The sequence below is a fragment of the Entelurus aequoreus genome, linkage group LG05 (genome assembly GCF_033978785.1).
Source record: "Entelurus aequoreus isolate RoL-2023_Sb linkage group LG05, RoL_Eaeq_v1.1, whole genome shotgun sequence".
Lineage (NCBI taxonomy): Eukaryota > Metazoa > Chordata > Actinopteri > Syngnathiformes > Syngnathidae > Entelurus > Entelurus aequoreus.
In genome coordinates, this window is record NC_084735.1 from 65,279,472 (window position 1) to 65,298,427 (window position 18,956).

General features: G+C 37.7%; 1 protein-coding gene across 2 annotated transcripts in view; it reads right to left on the reverse strand.

Annotated features, from left to right (window-relative positions):
- The window catches only part of mtus2a (microtubule associated tumor suppressor candidate 2a), a 78,566-nt gene extending 62,841 nt beyond the window's left edge, over window positions 1-15,725 (reverse strand). For both annotated transcript variants that reach the window (XM_062048676.1, XM_062048675.1), the window contains exon 1: window positions 15,637-15,725. The gene's annotated coding sequence lies outside the window, so the exon portion shown is untranslated. The remainder of the gene's footprint in view (window positions 1-15,636) is intronic.
- Window positions 15,726-18,956: the final 3,231 nt, after the last annotated feature.

Consider the following 18,956-nt stretch of genomic DNA (forward strand, 5'->3'; position numbering starts at 1 on the left):
CAACTTGTTTAAGTCGGGGTCCACTTAAATTGATTCATGATACAGGTATATACTATTTTCATAATACAGTCATCACACAAGATAATCATCAGAGTATATACATTGAATTATTTACATTATGGAGGGGGAGGGGGTTTAGGTTTAGGTTTGGTTGGTATCAACACTTCAGTCATCAGCAATTGCATCATCAGAGAAATGGACATTGGAACAGTGTAGAACTGACTTGGTAGGATATGTACAGCAAGTAGTGGACACAGAGAGAGAGATCAGAAAGTATAAGAAAAAGTGTCTACATTTGATTATTTACAATCCGAAGAGGTATGATGAGGAAGGGAGGGTGTTAGTTTAGGGTTGAAGTTGCCTGGAGGTGTTCTTTTAGTGCGGTTTTGAAGGAGGATAGAGATGCCCTTTTTTTTACACCTGTTGGGAGTGCATTCCATATTGATGTGGCATAGAAAGAGAATGAGTTAAGACCTTTATTAGATCGGAATCTGGGTTTAACGTGGTTAGTGGAGCTCTCTCTGGTGTTGTGGTTATGGCGGTCATTTACGTTAAGGAAGTAGTTTGACATGTACTTCGGTATCAGGGAGGTGTAGCGGATTTTATAGACTAGGCTCAGTGCAAGTTGTTTTACTCTGTCCTCCACCCTGAGCCAGCCCACTTTGGAGAAGTGGGTAGGAGTGAGGTGTGATCTGGGGTGGAGGTCTAGCAGTAATCTGACTACCTTGTCCTGGGATGTTTGGAGTCTAGATTTGAGGGTTTTGGAGGTGCTAGGGTACCAGGAGGTGGATGCGTAATCGAAAAAGGGTTGAATGACAGTTCCCGCCAGAATCTTCATGGTGCTTTTGTTGACCAGAGAGGAAATTCTGTAGAGAAATCTCGTTCGTTGGTTGACCTTTTTGATTACCTTGGTTGCCATTTTATCACAGGAAAGATTAGCCTCTAGAATGGAACCTAGGTAGGTGACCACATCTTTCCTGGTGATAACAATGTCACCCACTTTTATAGTGAAGTCATTGACTTTCTTAAGGTTGATGTGGGACCCAAATAAGCAAGTGCGAGTGTTGATAAAATGGCAGTATCCAATATTGTTTTCAACATGTTTGTAAGATGTGTTAGAGCAAGTCTGGCTCACCAGCTGTTTTGTTTGGTCCACTAAAGGGTGGCTTCCCAAATGTAATACACATAGATACTGATATCTTTCAAGCTCACACAATCATTGATAGCATATCTGCATGGCTAACAGGTTGCAACCTACTACCTTATGTAGTGCTAAACTCTTTACTCATGGTGCTGCTGTATGGTTAAAATGGCACATTTGGCCTTTGGAGGCAACACTGTTTGTTAGAGTATGTTTAGAACCCATTGAAACGAGAAACAATTTCATGTTCAGATGTCAATGAATTCAGAACAATCCCCTTTGAAAATAACCTGCTAAAACGAATTAAAACTTATAGTACCGTTAATTATAACTACTGTAATATAACTATATAAATAACTATAACATAACGATAGCATTTGCATTTATTTACCGAAACCACAAAGAGGGTGGGTGGTTTATTGGAAGTTGGCGATACTTGGAGCTGTTTGTCTTGATCCCACATGACAGTTTTGACCTTTTTTGCTATTTTCCAATGCAAAAGTGCCAGAAAAAACTACACACCGAGGTTTTGTTTGATACAGTCACATGCCATGGCACTATTTTGAAAAGGCAATACTGCGGTATATACAATATTGTTACATCCCTAATATATATACATTTATATTCATGTATTTTTCACAGTTACAAGCGGCCCTCTGAGAGCAACCATAATTGCGATGTGGCCCTCAATGAAAATCAGTTTGACATGCCTGCGTTAGTGCTTAATTTCCTCTCAAAATAGGGCTGACAGTAGTCACGTTTGTCAGCAATAACTAGTGGGACAATGTAGTGATTCATGCAGCAAACTCTGTTATCAGCCCAGGCCGAATTGTCAGAACCAAACCAAATCAACTGGAAATTCGGCAAAATGCACACCAGGCCTGGAGGTAGCAGTGCCATTTTGAAAAGGTGCATGTGCACCAAAAAGCAGTTCTTTGTTCCACTGCTGTTTTGACTGTGACATACTCGCTACTGTGTACTTCAGCATTTAGGGCAACATACTATAAAGCAGAATACACTTTTAGACTTATTTCTAAAACCCTATCTGCCATGTGAATGAAGCGTTTAAAGGCCTACTGAAAGCCACTACTACCGACCACGCAGTCTGATAGTTTATATATCAATGATGAAATCTTAACATTGCAACACATGCCAATACGGCCGGGTTAACTTATAAAGTGACATTTTAAAATTCCCGGGAAATATCCGGCTGAAACATCGCGGTATGATGACGTATGCACGTGACGAAGTCCGAGTAACGGAAGTTATGGTACCCCGTAGAATCCTATACAAAAAGCTCTGTTTTCATTTCATAATTCCACAGTATTCTGGACATCTTTTGCAATTTTTTTAATGAACAATGAAGGCTGCAAAGAAGACAGTTGTAGGTGGGATCAGTGTATTAGCAGCGGACTACAGCAACACAACCAGGAGGACTTTGTTGGAGCGCTAGCCGCGCTAGCCGCGCTAGCCGCGCTAGCCGCGCTAGCCGCGCTAGCCGCCGACTTCACCTTGACTTCCTACGTCTCCGGGCCGCCAAACGCATCGGGTGAAGTCGTTCGTCCTTCTGCCGATCGCTGGAACGCAGGTGAGCACGGGTGTTGATGAGCAATTGAGGGCTGGCTGGCGTAGGTGGAGAGCTATTGTTTTTAGCATAGCTCTGTGCAGTCCTGTTGCTAAGTTAGCTTCAATGGCGTCGTTAGCACAGCATTGTTAACCTTCGCCAGCCTGGAAAGCATTAACCGTGTATTTACATGTCCACGGTTTAATAGTATTGTTGATTTTCCATCTATACTTCCAGTCAGGGGTTTATTTCTTTTGTTTCTATATGCAGTTAAAGCAAGATGCTATCACGTTAGCTCGTAGCTAAAGCATTTCGCCGATGTATTGTCGTGGAGATAAAAGGCACTGAATGTCCATTTCGCGTTCTCGACTCTCATTTTCAAGAGGATATAGTATCCGAGGTGGTTTAAAATACAAATCTGTGATCTACAATAGAAAAAGGAGAGTGTGGAATCCAATGAGCCAGCTTGTACCTAAGTTACGGTCAGAGCGAAAAAAGATACGTCCATCGCTGCCTCTCAAGTCATTCACTGTAACGTTCCTCATCTACGAATCTTTCATCCTCGCTCAAATTAATGGGGTAATCATCACTTTCTCGGTCCGAATCTCTCTCGCTCCATTGTAAACAACGGGGAATTGTGAGGAATCCTAGCTCCTGTGACGTCACGCTACTTCCAGTACAGGCAAGGCTTTTTTTTTATCAGCGAGCAAAAGTTGCGAACTTTATCGTCGATTTTCTCTACTAAATCCTTTCAGCAAAAATATGGCAATATCGCGAAATGATCAAGTATGACACATAGAATGGATCTGCTATTTCCGTTTAAATAAAAAAAAATCATTTCAGTAGGCCTTTAAATGCCACTTTTTGTTTTTTCCTTCAGCTTGAGCATGCATGCAGAGTGTACATAGACATCATTCCACACAAAGCCATTACAGCCACCTGCATGCATCGACACAGGCCTTCTCTCAGCGCCTTTTGTTGTCGGTCCAGTAGCACATGTGGGTATTACAGAAGCCATTTGTCTTTGGCACTTTGCTTTATTGCTCTCCTCCCCCTCCTCCCGCCGGAGTGGAGACAGGTTCTATAGAGCGTGGTCCCAAGGGGAAAACCCCACTCCACACTCCTTTCTCACCTCCTCTCTTTCATTCACACTCTGTATGTGTGAATTCCAGTAGAGAAAGCAAAAGAGAGGACACAAATGGACATGGAGCGACGACACAAGCATAACCGTAATCTATGGCTGCGGAGTGGTCGCACATGACATAATTAGATTTAGTGCTGCACTCACATAAAAATGCACTGTAGCAGTTATCCTTCGCCATGAACATGCTCTCCTCTGTTTCAGCACGTACAGCACCGTGTATTTGCAGTGCCTATAATTAATCTCTCATGGCACCCTTTTCATCCATGCATATTTTTAGACCGTTCCCAAAGGCTTGATCGTGTTTGAAAGGTGTGTTTCCGTGACAGCAATCCAACCCTAATAGGCTGTAATCGAAGTCTGCACAATAAAACATGCTTGTCTTGTCATCAAATAGAGGATCTCCCTCCTTGTAACATGGACACTTTCTTTTCGTATTCTTTGAATCCACCGATAGGATAAAGCTTAGAGGATCCTCTCAGGAAATAACCTCTGCTTAAGGCCTTCTCATTCTCTTGTACATTCTCTTGTAGAAAAGCTTGTAGAGGACATAATAGACACATCTTTTGATCACAAAACTGAACCTCAAATTTATAACACTAAGAAAGTTGACAATATGGAAACCTACCCAAATTTTCTGGGAAAAATGTCTACGTTGTTTTTTGTGCGTTTATTTGTTAAACTTAAGGTCAACCAATAATGTTAGCTGTTAACGCTAGTCTCCAACTTGCTAACTAGTACTATACATATCGAGTCGACACTTCATCAAAAGCAGACTGTTTTAGAGTCCACATCCAAGCTGGAAAAGAGACGGGACCCCTGTGTGGAAGGGAATTCTACAAAACCCGAAACCAGTGAAGTTGGCAGGTTGTGTAAATCGTAAATAAAAACAGAATACAATGATTTGCAAATCTTGTTCAACCTATATTCAATTGAATACACTGCATTAGCTCATTTGGAAATTGATGCCTGCAACATGCTTCAAACAAGCTGGCACAAGTGGCAAAAAAGACTGAGAAAGTTGCTCATCAAACACTTATTTACAACATCCCATAGGTGAGCAGGCAAATTGGGAACAGGTGGGTGCCATGATTGGGTATAAAAGCAGCTTCCATGAAAGGCTCAGTCATTCACAAACAAGGATGGGGCGAGGGTCACCACTTTGTGAACAAATGCGTGAGCAAATTGTTGAACAGTTTAAGAACAACATTTCTCAACGAGCTATTGCAAGGAATTTAGAGATTTCACCATCTACGGTCTGTAATATCATCAAAAGGTTCAGAGGATCCGGAGAAATCACTGCACGTAATCACTGCACATTGAATGCCCATGACCTTCGATCCCTCAGGCGGTACTGCATCAAAAAGCAACATCAGTGTGTAAAGGATATCACCACATGGGCTTCAGAAAACCACTGTCAGTAACTACAGTTTGTCGCTACGTCTGTAAGTGCAAGTTAAAACTCTACTATGCAAAGCCAAAGCCATTTATCAACAACACCCAAAAACGCCGCCGGCATCACTGGGCCCGAGCTCATCTAAGATGGACTGATGCAAAGTGGAAAAGTGTTCTGTGGTCTGACATGTCCACATTTCAAATTGTTTTTGGAAACTGTGGACTTCGTGTCCTCCGGACCAAAGAGGAAGAGAACCATGCGGATTGTTCTAGGCGCAAAGTTCAAATGCCAGCATCTGTGATGGTATGGGGCTGTATTAGTGCCCAAGGCATGAGTAACTTACACATCTGTGAAGGCACCATTAATGCTGAAAGGTACATACAGGTTTTGGAGCAACATATGTTGCCATCCAAGCAACGTCTTTTTCATGGATGCCCCTGCTTATTTCAGCAAGACAATGCCAAGCCACATTCTGCACGTGTTACAACAGCATAGTTTTTGTAGTAAAAGAGTGCGAGTACTAGACTGGCCTGCCTGTAGTTTAGACCTGTCTCCCATTGAAAATGTGTGGTGCTTTATTAAGCGTAAAATACCACAATGGAGACCCCGGACTGTTGAACAACTTAAGCTGTACATCAAGCAAGAATGGGAAATAATTATACCTGAAAAGCTTCAAAAATTGGTCTCCTCAGTTCCCAAACATTTAATGAGTGTTGTTAAAAGGAAAGGCCATGTAACACAGTGGTAAAAATGCCCCTGTGCCAATTTTTTTTGTAATGTGTTGCTGCCATTAAATTCTAAGTTAATGATATATATATAATATATGTATGTATATATATATATGTATATATATATATATATATATATATATATATATATATATATATATATATATATATATATATATATATATATATATATATATATATATATACAGTATATATATATAAAGTACTTAACACCTGTACAGTAAATAAATGATGCAAACATGTTGACCCTATGCTAAACGTGTACTATTTCTATCTAATCATACTCGCTTCCAGTGATCGACAATGATGATGTTGACTATTAATATAATTTATTTTAAATATGATAATACAGAGTTAATAATGAAGGCTGACATAACCAATCCAATTTTATCCATAAAAGCCCCCTAATAATCCTCTTCAACCCCTTTGTCATCCTCCCCCCACTCCCGTCATCCCCGTACCTCCTTTTTGTACCCCTGGAGAATTAATTTCTCATAACAAGGCGGGCTCTAACAGGATTTTGGGTCAGAGTGGGTGTTCATACCTAGATGAATAAGCAGAAAGTGGAAATCGGATTATCTGCAATAAAAGCTGATTTATTTCCACTGTCACGCTCAAACAGCCAATGTAGGCTACCTGCTAAGAATGCATCAGAAAATAGTATAATAGGATTTATTTGCTCAAGTGAGAGGAAGCATTGATGTTGCTTGTTAACATGCATGTCTCACTTTTGCCATCACACATCTGCTAAGAAAGGACACAATCAACACCTCTGAACACCTCGGAAAAGGAATGATGCACACACTTCTGTCCAGTCTGTGTAGACAGGGCTGCCACCTACGCGCTCACTCAGAAACAAAGAGCTTGTCTTTTACAATGCTGCACAAACATCTCTGTGATGAAAAGGTCCTTGATTTGTTTTGTTACGTGTTGCGTTTGCTTAGTGATGGCAACGATTGAGAGGCTGCTTAGATTAGATCAACAGAGGCAAGAAAACAAAACAAAGAGGAATAGGACGTGTGCAAATAAAAGTATGTTTATGGATTTATTCAAGCCTGCAGTCAAAATAAAGACAAACTTGAAAACCAAAATGGCCGTCATGGGCGGTTATTGGCAGAGCCCCTCTGGCGCCCCCTCTCTCTTGTGTCGCCAGGAAAACCATTAACTCTCACAACATGGCTGTGAGCGGAGACAAAGAGAAGACGAGGTACAAATGCAAAGCTGATTCACACAAAGACTCCATAAAATCTGCGGAAATCTCTTTGGGGCCGCGAGGAAGTTGGCCTTTTTTGCCCACACACAACAATGCTGCAACGAGTCAGACGTGAAGACAATGTGCAGACAGCCTAGACTGAGTCATGTCCCTTTTATTCTTAGGAAAAAGTACAAGCTGAAATGGATGATGCTGCAAAGAGAAAGTGAGGTGTTAGATTTTCATTTTCCAGCATATATATATATATATATATATATATATATATATATATATATATATATATATATATATATATATATATATATATATATATATATATATATATATATATATATATATATATATATATATATATATATATATATATATATATATATATATATATATATATTTATATATATATATATATATATTTATATATATGTATATATATGTATATGTGTATATATATATATATATATAAATACATATGTATGTGTATATATATATACATACATATGTATGTGTATATATATATACACATACATATATATATATATATATATATATATATATATATATATATATATATATATATATATATATATATATATATATATACATATATATATATATATATATACATGTATATATATGTATGTATGTGTATATATATACTGTGTGTATGTATGTATATATAAATATACAGTGTATATACAGTATGTATATATGTGTGTATCCGTCAGTCTACCCCAGGGCAGCTGTGGCTACGAAAGTAGCTTACCACCACCAGGTGTGAATGAATGATGGGTTTTTAACATGTAAAGCGACTTTGGGTACTTAGAAAAGCGCTATATAAATCCCAGGTATTATTATTATTATTATTATTATTATATATGTATATATATATATATATATATATATATATATATATATATATATATATATATATATATATATATATATATATATATATATATATATATATATATATATATATATATATGTATGTGTATATATATATATATATATATATATATATATATATATATATATATATATATATATATATATATATATATATACATGTGTGTATATTTATGTGCATATATGTGTGTATATATATATATATGTGTATATATATATATATATATGTGTGTATATATATTTGATGTGTATATATATATGTATATATACACACAAATATATACATATGTATACATACATATATATATATATAAATATATGTATGTATATATATATATATGTGTATATATATATGTGTGTTTGTATATATATATATATATATATATATATATATATATATATATATATATATATATATATATATATATATATATATATATATATATATATATATATATATATATATACATGTGTGTATATTTATGTGCATATATGTGTGTATATATATATATATATGTGTATATATATATATATATGTGTGTATATATATTTGATGTGTATATATATATGTATATATACACACAAATATATACATATGTATACATACATATATATATATATAAATATATGTATGTATATATATATATATGTGTATATATATATGTGTGTTTGTACATATATATATATATATATATATATATATATATATATATATATATATATATATATATATATATATATATGTATATGTGTGTATGTATATATAATTACATAAATATGTATACGATTATATGGACAGGTATATATGTATATATATATATATATATATATATATATATATATATATATATATATATATATATATATATATATATATATATATATATATATATATATATATATATATATGCAATGAGCAAGTGGCAGTAAAGCACCACAGGCTGTGGGGGGATGGGACAGCTGGCAAAGGATCAGTGAGAGGTGAGGCAGAGTAACAAGCTGAGGGTTTTGGCAGTATGGTGGTAGAAAAAATATGATAACCAAGGAAAAGATTGTTTGCATTCATCGGAGCGGTGGAGGTTCTGCTCAGCAACAATCTACCCTAATTTTTGTGTCTTCACAGGTAGACACACCTACGGCACATGCATGAATTGTAGCCTTTTTTTATGTCAAGATTCTGCAAACTTGCCGCATCCGAGCAGATCTGGCATTTTTACAGAATATCTTGCGCAGCATCCGGCAATTAGTGACAATCTCAACACAGCAGTTTGGGAGAAGTAAAATTCAGGTGTTAAATGTCACAACCCTGTCCCGACATTGCTGAATACCCTTAGTGGCTGTCCCGCCTTGTTGGGGTTCTGATGATATCTCTGATGATACCCCCATTTTGCGTCGGTGCTGTTTATACTGATCGGCAACACAGCAAAAAGGGTGTAAAATTCTGTGTTTTGCAGGCAGTGTGTGATGTGGGTGGGACAGCAACACTGCTATCAACACAACAGGGTGGGAGAAGGAAGTGTCAGGTGTTTTACTTCGCACACTTGTCCGTGCATTGCTGAATACTATTACACACATGTGCTGCCCCTCCTCTGTCGCAGCTCTCGATCATAACTCCATTAACCGAGTATTCGAATAAAACACACTGTCGAGTCTCAATGTGTATTTCAGAAGAAATAGTTGAAATACACAAGCATTTTTGTGATTACCTTTATTCTTCATATAAATCCACATAACTATACATTGCACTTTTACTATGGGAGCGTCACTATATATCGCTTATATTTAAATACAAATATAAAAACCTAACACCGGATAAAGATATTAAAGAACCAAACAAAACAAAAAGACTGATAAATCATGATAAATTGAGTGAGAATGTATTTAACAATTAAACACATGAAAAGGTATTAATAGGAGGACTTGTATTTGATTTTTGGACAAACAAGTTGTATATGCTAACCTGTTCTCATATGCCAGAATGTGTTTGAATAACACTTTTGTAATGCATGCAAGTCAAACATATAAGATGGCATTAGCTACCAAATTAGACTTTTATCTTATTTCTAGTTGTTTGCTGCTCTTAAATGTAACATGCTGCGTCATCGATATAGTGCTATTGTGAAATGCCAGCTCCGTTTGACAGTGCTAACATTTCACCACAATATCTGGCTTTTTCACTTTTAAATGATCGCAAAACATCAAAACAGCTTCTCTTGTCTTCTTTAGGCCCTTTGCTCTCTTTCTCCCACTTTTTTGAGCCAACCCTCTTGGCACTTCACTTTGCTCGCCACACCCACACAGGCCACATCACCTGCAGCGCGACCTAAATATAGGTTATATAGATTCTTTACATATATTAAATAAAGTAAAACCGATGGTTTTAAAATTTGGCATTAATATTCTCCAGCAAAACTTTCAGCCATAGATATAAATGAAATAGACGACATGCATCTTTGAGCTGCAAGTTTATGGCGACTGTGGCCAAAGTGTCTGAAAAATGTGTGGTTTTGTAAGGCAAGAAAATTAAATGAAACATGCCTTCTTGCCAAGTAGGGACTTTTATATATGTTACTATATGTCATTAAATACTGTTCTCATTTATCTAGTTTTCCATATATCCATTCTGTGTGCACTAAATCCAAAAACCGGAAATGACGCAATACTGCATTCGTTTGGAGGCTAAGGAGGAGCCTTGTAGACATATGATTAAAATAATAGTTAAATGTAATACATTTAGAATATACAGTATAATAATGCTAATAATATACAATATATTAACAATATGATGTATAATAATTAAAGATGTATAAATAAATTATGTGGAATTGTAGTCCCTGAATCGTAATTGTAATCGAATTGTGAGGTGCCCAAAGATTCCGACTTCTTAGGGAAAAAAATACAGTGTTCTAATTTATTCTAGGAGGCATCGTCAATGTTGACTTTTAGTTACCAAGTAATGCTTTCTTGCTCTATTAAGTGCTCCATTCAAGCAGTATTTACTGAGAAAATGCAACGTTACCAATAGCGGATGGGCGATTGTGCATTGATTTTTCTTGGCCTTTCTACTGCACCCCCAGTAAACTGGTGGAAATTGGTTGAATCGTCATTGCATAATCCTGCAACCCCACCAAAAGCTTCCTATTTGACATGACCAGGTCTGTGACTTACAGCGATACTCTAAACAACATGTGTTGTTCACACCTGTGAGTTGGCGCTAAAAAGCGTTCATTGTAAATAGTGTGCACGTGCAAGTGGGTATATTTATGTACGTGTGAAAGAGCGCGAGGGACCAGTGGAGGCATGCGTCTATGTGCATGCTCAGCATCCAATGTGCTGCCTGGCAATGTGGGGAGGAGCTCCAACAAGCCACCTTGCAGACAAAGGCAGTTTGGACTGTGTGCTGTCTTTCTTTGTACCTTTTTTTATTTATTTTTTTACACTAAAATGTCACGTGGCTTTCTTTCTTTTCTTTTTTCACTATGCCCACACACATATTTACAAATAATGCTGACGTATGCATTTAACACTGCACCATCATAATTGTGCGGTAGTGTTTGTCAAAGCAATGTGACAAAAGCCAAAATAACATCTCACAATTGAGAAATTAAAAGGATACAACGTCATAGTATAGAATAGTGTCGTAAATAAAGAAATAAATGGAAATATTTCGTGATCGAAGTCATCATTTTACAAGAAAAAAAGTTGTAACTAGGGTTGTACGGTATACCGGTACTAATAAAGTACAGCAGTAATAATGATAAGGAAGGTACTACACTGCCTTTGAAAAATATAGGTACTTTTTTTTTTCATGGACATGATGGCGTGCCCTTGGTGACATTGCTTGTGAACCGTGGTGAATATTACCAGCACTTGCAAGTAGAAACAACGTGAAGACAGAAGAGGGAGGATGGACATATTTTGGCTTAAAAACTAACGATAAAGCTATAAACACTGAAGCGCTGCTCTGCAAGTGGCGCTTTAAAACATAGGTAGCTAGTGGTTAACGTTCATCTGCAGTTTGTTTAGCTACTTCTAAATCACCAATCGTCGCCTCCATGGCGACAAATAAACTACGTTTCCTACAAATATCATCTTTGCAGGACGAGGAATAGCTAAACACGCTTCACTACACTCCTTAGGACAACCGCGGCTCTAGAGCCACATTCTCTAGCGCCACCCTAGTGGCTCCCTGGAGCTTTTTGAAAAATGTATGAAATGTATGAAGATGAAAAAAGGGGGTAAAAATATATATTTTTTGTTTTAATATGGTTTCTGTAGGACAAACGTGACATAAACGTTTCTAATTGTTAGAAAGCCCACTTTTTAATATCTTTGTATTCATTCATCACTGGTGAGAGTATTTAGTGAGCGTAATTTTGTCCCACTATTTTCGACGGTCCTTGAACTCACCGTACTTGTGTGGTCGAAGACATAATCAGTTTGTTTACTTGAATAACTTTCTCCAACCCTGCCACAAAAAGACGTGTTTTATGCTACTCCTTCTTTGTCTCATTTTGTCCACCAAATGTTTTATGCTGTGCGTGAATGCACAAAGGTGAGCTCTGTTGATGTTATTGACTTGTGTGGAGTGCTAATCAGGCATCTTTGGTCAGTGCATGACTGCAAGCTAATCGATGCTAACATACTATTTAGGCTAGGTGTATGTATAATGTTGCAAAACAAGTCTTATTTTATAATAAGCATGTTGTAATTTTATGGGACTAAAGTTATTACGTTAGAAAACAAAGCAGTGATTCTATGGGCGTAAAACTACTTTTACAAGAACAATATAGTAAGTAAAAAGTAGTTTTTTCTAGTAAAATCAGACTTATACAATAGAAGTTGTAAAACCTTTTTGATTTGAATAAAGTTGAAACTTAAGAAAAAAATAAAAATGTGATTTAAGAAAGTTGTAAATTAAGTTGATACAGTTGGAATTTTACAAGATTAAGGTGATGATTACAAGTACAAAATCAAAATAAAGTGGGGGTCTATAATAACTATCAGACAGATAATTAGGAATCATGACATCATACTGCTAAATCTGATAACATGAAAAAATAGCTCAGACAAATAATAATTTTTTTAAACGCTCCAATGAAGCAGTATTATCCATACTATGCTGTAGGTGGGTTGGCAAATCAAGCACTCCTAAGTGCTGTCGTAAAAACTTCCCTTGAGCTCACTGTAATTAAATGTGGCGTCGATCATGTGGGACGTAATCACTGTTTCAGAGCAAGACTTTTCGTGTGCTATTTACACCACATGTTTTGCAATTTTTTCCACGGGGATAAAAAACCAACAAAAAAACAAAACATTGCGCGTCAACACATCAAGCCTTTTAGCCAACTAAAACGCCAGCATCACTGCGACAGCTGCCCTAAAACCAGCCGCAAAAAAATAGAAAATAAATAAGTCACTGGTTTTTGGTATTGGTCTTGAGAAGCAGGAAGTTATCTGTATCAGCACCGACTTGGAAAAAAAAAAAAAATGCATCCCTTGAATAAAGTTGTGTATTTGTGAGAATAAAGTCACAATTACAGAAAGACTAAAGCTGTAATTTTAAGTATGTCAAAACATGGGCCACATGGTGGCCTAGTGGTTAGCATAAAGGCCACGCAGTCAGGAGATCTGGGATTCAAATCTCCGTTTGGACTTCTGTGTGGAATTTTAATTTTACTTCGGCTTCTTCCCCTACCATTACAAAAATATCCATGTTAGGTTAAATGAAGACTCTAAATTAGAGATGTCCGATAATGGCTTTTTTGCCGATGTCCGATATTCCGATATTGTCCAACTCTTAATTAGCGATTCCGATATCAACCGATACCGATATATACAGTCGTGGAATTAACACATTATTATGCCTAATTTTGTTGTGATGCCCCGCTGGATGCATTAAACAATGTAACAAGGTTTTCCAAAATAAATCAACTCAAGTTATGGAAAAAAATGCCAACACGGCACTGCCATATTTATTATTGAAGTCACAAAGTGCTTTTTTTTTTTTTTAACATACCTCAAAACAGCAGCTTGGAATTTGGGACATGCTCTCCATGAGAGAGCATGAGAAGGTTGAAACCGATAATTTCCGATATTGCATTTTAAAGCATTTAACAGCCGATAATATCGGCAGTCCGATATTATCGGACATCCCTACTCTAAATTGTCCATAAGTAAGAATGTGAGTGTGATTGACTGGAGACCAGTCTCGGGTCAGCTGGGAAAGGCTGCAGCTTACCTGCGACCATAATGAGGATAAGCAGGATAGAACATTGATAGATGGAAGTTTAAACACGAGAAAAACAAGTAAAGTAACATTACGAGGATTAAGCCACCATTCGATGAGACTTATAATTCTGTGACAACATATAACATTTTACTTGAATAAGGCGATCATTTTACGTGAATAATGTGGGGACATTGCAAAAAAATTGTTTCCACGTTGCCCTAATTCTCTCTCCCATTCACTACATGGATAGTTTTTTTCCCTACCCTCTGTCCTGCTGCCCTCTCCTGTCCTATAAAATGACATTGAAGGTCCAACCAGTGCGCCCTGACAACATGTCCCACCTGCACACACACACACACACACACGCACACACACACACACACACACACACACACACACACACACACACACTGCACTGTAAGAGTGTGTGAGCTATACAGCATTGTAACACAGTCCCTAGCCCTCGGGGGGCTGTACTGCTGAATTGATCGCTGCCCAGACGTTGCGGAGGTCAGACGCAATGAATCAATCACGCATGCATCAGCATCCCGAGCAGCACACGCCAAGGCCACAGGCGACCATGTTGTGAGGATCAGCGTCCTGTGAAAGACTGAGATCCGTGCGAATAGCAACTCTCCGATTTCGAGATAGAGTTCCGATACCAAGCATGTTTTAGGTGCTAGATACTTAAGGACATGGCGATGAACAGCCACACTTTGTAGTAAGTAAATAAAAGTGCTCATGTCCTCCTTTTGTGCACGTGTGCGGCTCAAGGACAAACTGAGCATCAGACAGCACTCCATCAGTACGCCAGACAGCTGGCTCGCCTTCAATGTGCTCACCTGAAGTTGACCTGTCCTCTCCGCTTCCTCTCGTCATACCTTCTAGCCTAAAATATGCGGAAGACTCCAAAAGTAACTGCAACCATTCCACTTTGAAAAACACACTTCAATTGTTTGCACGGTGCACAGCGACGCCGCAGCAAAACGTGGTGCGATCCCAGTGGATCATCACAGGAGTTGGCCCTAAAGCTCAGATAATCTACGTGTGATCGTTAGCGACACCGCGGAGGCTTGACCTGCCGCGGCCATCCATCGCCTGCTGTCTGACCTCCTCATTGCTCCGCTTCGCGCTCCAGTCCGCCGATTGACTCGCTCAGATCAAGAACATAAACAACGAATAAACCTCCTTGCCCCGTTTCAAACACTGATCACCCGGTATGAGAAATATTTTCAGGATAGGAATAATAATACATGCAAATCTCCCGGTGATGGTAGAGTCAACATATACGTACCATCATATGCATGAGTCGCTAGCAGAAGCGCGAGCGTCTTCCCCGCCTCTTGCTGGAGGAAATGCCGTGAAAAAAGAGAGAGAGAGAGATGCTGCGGACAGAAAGAGGAGGAGGAGCTGGTGCTGATGCTGCAGCCGACTCCTGGCAATGTATCAGAGAAGATGACTTTTCTCTGTAAACACCATAGCGCTCCCTGCTGGATGTGGGGGTTTCTACACTAAAATAGCCGAGGCTGACTGTTCTCTATTGATTGTGCCTTTTGCAAGGAGCAGAGAGAGGCACTTCTTTATTGTCAAAAGTACTTTCTTACTGTGTAGTACTGGGGTGTCCATTTGCGGCCTGCAGCTAGTTTTTTTTTTTGGCCCTCTACGTGTTCTAAAAATTACGTGAATTCATTATGAAAGACTTAAAACAACCATTTGCTTAGTCAATGTTCAATCAATGTTTATTTATATAGCCCTAAATCACAAGTGTCTCAAAGGGCTGTACAAGCCACAACGACATCCTCGGTACAGAGCCCACATACGGGCAAGGAAAAACTCACCCCAGTGGGACGTCGGTGAATGACTATGAGAAACCTTGGAGAGGACCGCATATGTGGGTAACCCCCCCCCTCTAGGGGAGACCGAAAGCAACGGATGTCGAGTGGGTCTGACATAACATTGTGAAAGTCCAGTCCACAGTGGATCCAACACATCAGCGGGAGTCCAGTCCACAGCGGGGCCAACAGGAAACCATCCCGAGCGGAGACGGGTCAGCAGCGCAGAGATGTCCCCAACCGATGCACAGGCTAGTGGTCCACCCGGGGTCCCGGCTCTGGACAGCCAGCACTTCATCCATGGCCACCGGACCTATGCAACTCCCCCTCGCAAGGGACAGGGGAGAAGAGGAGAGAAGAAAAGAAACGGCAGATCAACTGGTCTAAAAAAGGGGGGGTCTATTTAAAGGCTAGATTATACAAATGAGTTTTAAGATGGGACTTAAATGCTTCTACTGAGGTAGCATCTCTAACTGTTACCGGTAGGGCATTCCAGAGTACTGGAGCCCGAATAGAAAACGCTCTATAGCCCGCAGACTTTTGTTTGGCTCTGGGAATCACTAATAAGCCGGAGTTCTTTGAACGCAGATTTCTTGTCGGGACATATGGTACAATACAATCGGCGAGATAGGCCGATAGCTTAGTCACCTATAACAGTGGTCCCCAACCACCGGGCCGCAGCCCGGTACCGGTCCATAGATCGATTGGTACCGGGCCGGTACCGGTCCATAGATCCATTGGTACCGGGCCGCACAAGAAAGAAAAAAAAAAAAGAAAAACTTTTTTTTTTTAATTTAATCAAAATAAAAAACACAAGATACACTTACAATTAGTGCACCAACCCAAAAAAACCTCCCTCCCCCATTTACACTCATTCGCACAAAAGGGTTGTTTCTTTCTGTTATTAATATTTGTGGATCCTATATTATATATCAATATAGATCAATATGCAATCTGCAGGGATACAGTCCATAAGCACACATGATTGTATTTTTTTATGACAAAAAAAATACACCCTCCCGGCCCGTGGGACAAATTTTCAAGCGTTGACCGGTCCGCAGCTACAAAACGGTTGGGGACCACTGACCTATAACACAGAAGCTAAGCTAACAATGTTTATTTTCAAATAGCTTAGCATATACTTTTTAACATTGAAGGTGTTAAAGTGGCCTCATTTTTCAGAAAACGGTTGGATGGTTTTAAATGCATGAGAATGTTTTATATTTTGAACTTTATTTTTAACACTGTGATTGCCAGCGGAATTATTCATTACTTATCATGTTAGGCAATGTCAGCTAAGATTTATCTGAGAGCCAGATGCAGTCATCAAAAGAGCCACATCTGGCTCAAGAGCCATAGGTTCCCTACCCCTGATTTAGACAGCAGGGGTGTCGGGAAAAAAAATCGATTTTTTTAATGAATTGCGATTCTTAATTGATTTGAAAAAAATACAAAAATCCATTTAAAAAATATATATACATACATATATATACATACAGCATATGTATAAAAAATTAATATATGTATACATATGTGTTTACATTTATATGCATACATATATATGAATACGTGTGTGTGTGTGTGTGTATATATATATATATATATATATATATATATATATATATATATATATATATATATATATATATATATATATATATATATATATATATATATATATATATATATATATATATATATATATATATATATATATTAAATCTGTACTGTCCAGCCACTCAGGCAAATCATATTGTAGATGTAGATGCTCATATCTGCTGTACAGAATTACTTTAAAAAAGAGAAGTCCGGGATACTTTTCTTGTTGCCTTATTTGTATTTGACTTTATTAAATGTGTGGGTAGAATTTCACTAAACAAAACCAGTTTTCTTATAAGTAATATAGACATTTTTCACAGCTGTTTATCTATTTTATGGAGGAATGTAGTTAATCATAGAACTGGCACCCAATGTTATCAAAAAAAAGGATTGATTTTGGATCGAAAATCGATTCTGAATCGAATCGTTACCCCCGTTAATCAAATTGAATCGAATGGTGCCCAGAGATTCACAGCCCTACTCGAGAGAAATAGTGACTTTTTGTGTGGAAATTTTTACACTTACCAGTTACAATTACCTATTTTTTTCTACATTTTTAGTGTGGTCCTAGTACACTGGCAAAATGTACTAATAAAAATCTACTGAATGGTATAGCATATTTGTTATACTTTAATCTGATAATGTAACCAATAATACATTATTATATACTGTATTACAACAATACTTTTGTAAAATTGAAGGGGCTCTTAGCAACTTGCTCACAGTTAAAAAAAAAATTAAAGCAAAAACTATAACAAGAACACTATTGGCTAGCTTAGTGATTGGTGGTGTAACAGAACACCTGTGTGTTATAACTGCACCCTCTAGACATCTTCGTGAATGTTGCAAACACGCCCTTCAAAGATTAATACTTAAATATTTGCATGTCACCATAACTTATGATTTCAAAGCAATTAAGTTATCCATCAGTTTGTAACTAAAACAACAAATAATAATCAAATGCATTTATGTATCATAAGGTGATTACATATTAATATTCATTTATATTAATTGTTACAAGCGGCTCTCTGAGCGCAGCCATAACTCTCAATAAAAACAAGTTTGACACCTGTCCCAGTGCTATGGATTATCAATTTTCCCCACAATATTTTCCAATTGAGAAAGGATGGTAATCAATTAGCTTGATTGCAGCCAACATAATTTGTATGAAGCTTTTATGTGT